Source organism: Mchenga conophoros, linkage group LG10 (genome assembly GCF_057382185.1).
Source record: "Mchenga conophoros isolate Kocher_MC1m ecotype Shallow Benthic linkage group LG10, M_conophoros_male_GT1.1, whole genome shotgun sequence".
NCBI lineage: Eukaryota > Metazoa > Chordata > Actinopteri > Cichliformes > Cichlidae > Mchenga > Mchenga conophoros.
This window is the reverse complement of record NC_140535.1, coordinates 16,665,795-16,672,122: the sequence shown is the minus strand read 5'-3', so window position 1 is coordinate 16,672,122 and position 6,328 is coordinate 16,665,795. Positions and strand designations below refer to the sequence as shown.

Sequence of the window (6,328 nt, the reverse complement as noted above, 5' to 3'; positions counted from 1 at the left end):
ACACAATAGTGGATATGAGAGAGAAGCTAATGGGATAATCTCAGTAGACTTTTTATATTTCTTTGCTGGACATATTATCATATTAATAAAAAAGGACAATTTTTGCTTACTGCTGTAAGGTTTTGGGTTCATGCCTGAGTTATAGATTATTATTAATACATGTTACTTAATATAGGAAGATAAGTGTTGTATATGGGCATAGGATTACCTTCAAATGCATGCACTGATTTACCTAATTAATAACCACATTAACATAACTGCTTATCTTTTATATATTATAAGCACAGCGCTGGGATATTAAGCAGTTCGACAGCCTCCCGGGGCAGAACAGTGGCTCAGCTGTGATTACTGTCACCACACAGTGAGAGGGTCCTGAGTTTGAATCCAAATGGAGCTGCACTGCATGCGGCGTTAAATTCCCATCGTTCCTGCTCTTTCCTCACAGATTGCTGCTCTTTCTACCCTTAAATGCCTCGTGTTTTTCGCAGACAGTCTGAAAACATATGTTTTCTCCATATCATGATATACTTTTGTTTTCCTTGTAGCCACTGGCTTCCATTTTCCATTCTTAAGAGACTATATGGAGGCAGGATTTACTAGAAAAGCTTTAGCAAAACGTTGTTAGCTTCACACTTTCAGTTGAGGGCTGCGATAGTTGGGGGAAAAGTCAGAAACAACTACGCTAGCGTCACACTGATGGCATAACTAAAAATCAAATGATTGACGTCTGTAATCTATAGTGAACACGAGGGCAGACATTGACAGGCCATTAACAGGCTCATTCCATGAAGCACAGTAGCAAACACTCAGTCATAAATAATGTTTAAACAGCTTAATTCCCTTTGGCTACTTCAGCATTGTGGTACTGGAATAAAAATTTGACCAAATAATCTTTTGGTGTTAACAGCAGCATGACCGGTAGCTGTAAAAGGTACACTCAAAAAATGAATGAGGTGGATTGTTCAGTGTATATTAATTATTTATTTTCATTTTACTTAAAATATATGTTTTTGTTAAGTTAACATGTGTTTTTCTAATCAAGTCTACGTAATTGTGTCTATTATTCAACGTACATAATACTAATGTGTTACTTGATCGCATAACATTTAAGTTAAGTCAATTAGGATCGATATACCTTGTATATCCACAAGGTGGCAGTAATGCAAAAACAGTTGTAATGAAACCGCGCAGAACAAGAAGGTTTCACGGCTTGTGCCTGCTCATGCACAAGACTTCAAATTTAACTGAAAAAGGCTGTTTTGGCGCCAAACTGCTGTTTCTTTGAGAGGTAAGACCACTTTTTTCTTTGACTATGTTGTGTAGTATCTATATGTCCAGCATGGTTATATTTTGCGTTTGTCTTACAAGACATGTTATATCGTTTGCGTGTGCTTGTTTTACATTAGTTTTACTGGGTCCTGGACATGCTTATTTTGTGGACTGTGTAAGAAACATTTTTATTGTTTTTTGTTTTATTAAGGGATTAGCTACAGGGGTTCATGGGGTTATTCTTTCAAGGGGTTATTTTTCCATTTGCTTTCTTGGGATTCCTTTTCTGTAATCCGAGAGTCGGAAATATCGAATAGGATAGCAAGGATAGCATAAAGTGACATTTAAAATCCAAAAAGTCAAGGGCGAAAGCCACTGTGACACCATTGTTCTGCTCTATCAGTAATCTGTATTATGTAAAAATGGTCTGTAAATACAGCATGTTTCCTAGCGGAGTTATACATATCAATGTAGTTATAAATTACAGTTTGTGAAAGTACACACTTAATTTTTTTAATAAAATTATTCAAGACATATGAGTGGACAGACAATGGAGGTCGACAGACCTGGTGATAATTGCTTCTATAGAAAGTTAGCACATGGCAGTGTCAATCTCTTGCTTTTCTTCTGAGTAGTATTTTATTTAGTTGTAATTCAAACAATAATTTGCTTCTTGAAATTAAGGAATTACTTATTTTTTTTCTTTATAAATCTCAGATCCTGCCTTTACCTGCTCCCTCCTATACTGATGTGGTGTATGTGGTATTGCTGAGCTTGTATGTGGTATGTGAACTGTTATACTTTTAAAAACAAAACTGTTTTATAAGTTAAGTTTTCTTTTGTGACCCATCCCATGCCCCTGTTATTTCTTCTCCACATCTGAACCATGGTAAAGGTTGCAGTTCAAGGGCCTGAGGCATGAAATTCTTTTCAGATCAGCTGTGATCAATATTTTTTGGAACTTGATAAATAACAATAAAAGCTGTAATGGCTCCATTAGCATTTTGTGTAAATGTTTGTGTTAAAATTATAGCTTTAATGAGGTCTTACTACATTAGTTTTAGTTTGTATATGTGTACATATAGTATGTATATTTACAGTACAGTATGTTGTGTTTGTTGACATATTTTCAGGTGGAAGCAGAATATGTGAGGATTACTACTGCTGCACATGTTCCAAGGCTTTTTACACAACTTGACCAATACACTGACCAGCTCATAAAAGTCTTCAAGAAAAAAGGAGGCGTTGCAGGGAAGAAAATTAGACAAACTTTGGCCCCAGCCACACAGGTGCGTTATTCTGTTGGTAGCAAAATATTATGGCTAATAAGATCATTTTCAAATTTAAACAGCTAGTGTATGGTAGCTGCACAGTGCACTTACATTTATATTAAGCAAGACAAAGTTTGGTACTCAAAACGTTGGAAAATTAAAATTACCTAAACATATGTAAAATCTGATCCCTTGATTTAGGTTAAACCAGAAGTGAATGTTTTTATGTTATGTTTTGAATGCAAAAAAGATGATGTATTAGTTTGTCTTTACCTCCATTATGGACATATATAATGTGGTGGAAACCCTGCCCAACAGGTTAACTATTCATGTCCATGTGATGATTAGTTGGTCTTGTGTACATGTCTATCTGTGCAGTGGATATGTCATTCATTTTGCGTATAATGTGAGTTTCTGTCATCCTAAAGTATATCTGTTTTCTCTTCCTGTATCTCTGCCACTCTCTACAGAAGGAAACCATTGAAAAGGGGAGGGAGTGTGTCCTCAGGGCACTACCTTTTTACCTGAATGAAGACCCAAGCATCCTCTTCAAAGAATAATTGGTTGGTAATTTTAGTTTAGTTTTTTATCTGTATTAAACCAAATTTTGAATAACTAATGTTGTTGCATGTTGTAATGTTGTTGTTGTTGTAATTTGCATGGAACCTGTTTAAATGTTTTGGGGAATCTTCTTGTATACCCAAACTATTTATATTTATCGTTGAATCTGTAGTCTGAAATAGTGGCGCACTGGGGTGCATGTTCCTAATATTGTGTTTACGTCATTAAAGGGTAGCTTTGGCCCTTTTTCTTTCTTTTTTTAAAACTGGATGCCATTTTTCTATGTTTTTGTGTCTAAGCTACAGCTGTTCAGAGGGAGCTGGAACAAATTACCCTTGCTATCTTTACCATCGAAAGAGCTGATGCCAGCACTCCTCCAGCCGATGTGGGTATAACCATCTAGTGTGTCCTGCATGACCTGGAAGACCTGGCCTCTGCATGTGCACTCTTAATGGGTGGGATATATGCACTGAATCTCAGTTAACCTCAAGACTGAAAGCTAAGAGACAATCAAAAGTATTGAGATTTAAAGGATTTAATTGAGAGATGATACTGCACCAGAAATGTTGAAGGGTGGTGTGTATATTAGCGTTCAAGGCATATTGTTATGAGGTAGAAATATGTTCATATTCAGTTTGTGTTACATTGTGTGCATTGTAAAGGTAATTGCAATACATACTAAAAATAAGGGTAAGTTAGGAGGTTGATCTGATATCCTCGTGTTGGTGTTGTTCCCAGATCATCATACTAAACGCCTCTGTCCGCCGATCAACTGACCCTAACCCTAACCGTAACCCTTTAATAAACAGTAAGCAGAATTGATATTGTCCTTGCAACATTGGAATTTCATAAATGCACGAATGGCTTGGAATAGAATAACGTCACAACAATGTGATTGGTCACTTGCAATGTTGAACCTGGAACAACATTTTCATGATGGTCTGGGAACAACACCAACACGAGGATATCAGATCATCCAAGTTGGGAATGCAGGATGAATGTATATTTTGTGGACTTTTAAAGACGAACAATTGTTTCCATGTTAAAATGTTTACATCTGAAGTTTTTTGCCCAAACACTAGTAAAATAAATGTTGACAGTGGCGAGTGTTAAATGGTTACTGCGGTGCTGTTGCAAAAAAACTGAACGCTGACAAGCTGTTTTATTGTTAGACCATAATGTTGGCATGTTTTGTTAAAGTTTTATTTGGGATGGTGATGTAATTTTCTTTGATTGCTAATATCAGTGGACTATTTATTATTATTATTATTATTGTTGTTGTTGTTGTTGTTGTTGTTGTTGTTGTTGTTGTTACATTTTTTTTTTTCTTTTTAAATTGTGGCTGTTGAGGTGGACACTTCACTTTGCATTGTTAAAGGAAAGCACTTCATTGGCATTGTGTTACTGGACTGACCCTAAGCAATCATTGCAAATAGCAACTTTGCTATCCATTTTAGACACTAAAAGAAAAAAAACACTCACAGACCTTACTAGCATCACATGTGCATAACTCAAGTGTCATCTTATCAATGTGTTATGGATCTTCAATGCGTTTTTTTTCTCTTCTATTTCTGGTAGATACAGACATTTAATTTAAAGTCTTGATGTTGCATCTGTCTACATACTGTTAATTACTAACCCTAATGAGCTGTTGTGTTTTATTTTGGACTGGGTTTACACAAATGCTCACTGAATGTGTTGGCAATAAAATAAATTTTAAAAAATAAGTTGGATGTACTTAATTCATTTGTGTGGAACCTGTTGACAAAATAGATTTATGTAAAACTAATTAATAAAGCACAAGGTGGCTGAAAATATAATATTTGAATTAATCTAACTTAAATTTAACATTTTACTGCCACAAATAAGAAATGTGTTGAAGTAACTAATCTAAACTATCTAACCTGAAAATATATCATCTATGTTCATACAACATAACTTGATTTAGTTAGTCTTAAATATGTCTTGTTAATCTTAAGTAGTTTTTTTAAATTAGATGAACTAAAGATTTTTGCTTTAAACTAACATAATTCAATTTCGTGGAACCTGTTGACAAAATAATTTTAATTAAAGTCAACGTTTCATTTTTTTTGAGTGTAAGAAGTGGTGTGGTTTAGAATGTTGACAGTCCTTGAAAACCTCAATGTAATATTTGTTATTACATTATAAAAGATTAATTTATTTCAGCAGTGAGTTTTGAACTCTCCGTGGCTTTTCTTCTGCAGACAGCAGTGTTCAAAAAGAACTTTTAAACTAGACAACAGAACATGTATCTGGTCTTCTAGACTGCTGTGTTTGATGTATGCATGCATACTAAAGGATATTGATTTATTGATAAACTATCCCCAAGTGTAGAGTAGTACAGCTTAAAAGAAAAAAAAACAATACAATAGCAGGATAAATATTATAATCGAGGACGCTCAGCTGCTTTTCTCAGATTTCTTTTTCTTTTTTCAAATCATAGATTGCCTAAAATGAATTAATAAAATAAAAAAAGAAACCTAATTGTATTTGTACTATGCTGCACTCCTGGCTGCAGCTGTCTCACAGCCACTTCCCTACAATAATGCCCGAGGCTCTAAAAATAACAACAGCAACGCTGTGTATGAAATGTTTACCCGTGATGGTTTCTAGTAAATGGGTTAAAATGTGAGAAACCACTCAGAACTTGAGAGCTCCCACTGGTCATAAATAACAAAACGTAGAAGATATTTTTACCTCAGGGGGATTAATAAAGTATAACTTAACTTTGGGGACACTTGGCTGAGTTTGGACATAAACAACAAAGGCCCAGAGCCCTTGTGCTGCACTTTTTTGTAATTAAAGTTTCCATTGCTGCCTAAAAATCATTTCACTGTAGCTTGTTCATGTCACAGCGGCTTCATTTTGTATGTAGACACCCCCAGACCCTGTAATCACCTCTGTCAGTCAGGAGTGAAATGTAAAAATGAGAGTCCTGGCTCAATTTGTCCAGAGTCAATATATAAGCTGGGGGGAAATTAAAGTGACTTATTAGCCTGAACATTTGACTTTCAATTAGAGCTAATTAAGCTACAAATAGTATTTATACAGTCATCAAATAAAAAGCTTTACATATCCTTAGCAGGTTTAAAAATAAAGTAAATATAGCCTGAGATGAAAAAAACATGGCATATTACATCCTGTCATTATTCATTTAACAATATTTTTTCATTTTTAGCCATTCTGTTGTAGATTTGCTGCTGTGC

At 34.9% G+C, this 6,328-nt stretch overlaps 1 long non-coding RNA gene across 2 annotated transcripts; it reads left to right on the top strand.

Annotated features, from left to right (window-relative positions):
- The first annotated feature begins 1,021 nt into the window (after positions 1–1,021).
- LOC146565614 (uncharacterized) lies at positions 1,022–5,140 on the top strand. 2 transcript variants are annotated; one of them, XR_014894134.1, is made up of 5 exons: positions 1,022–1,288; positions 1,987–2,052; positions 2,403–2,558; positions 3,011–3,103; positions 3,401–5,140. It is a non-coding gene; the product is annotated as an uncharacterized LOC146565614 (long non-coding RNA). The 2 variants fall into 2 exon arrangements; XR_014894135.1 differs by having other exon boundaries at positions 1,022–1,444.
- Positions 5,141–6,328: the final 1,188 nt, after the last annotated feature.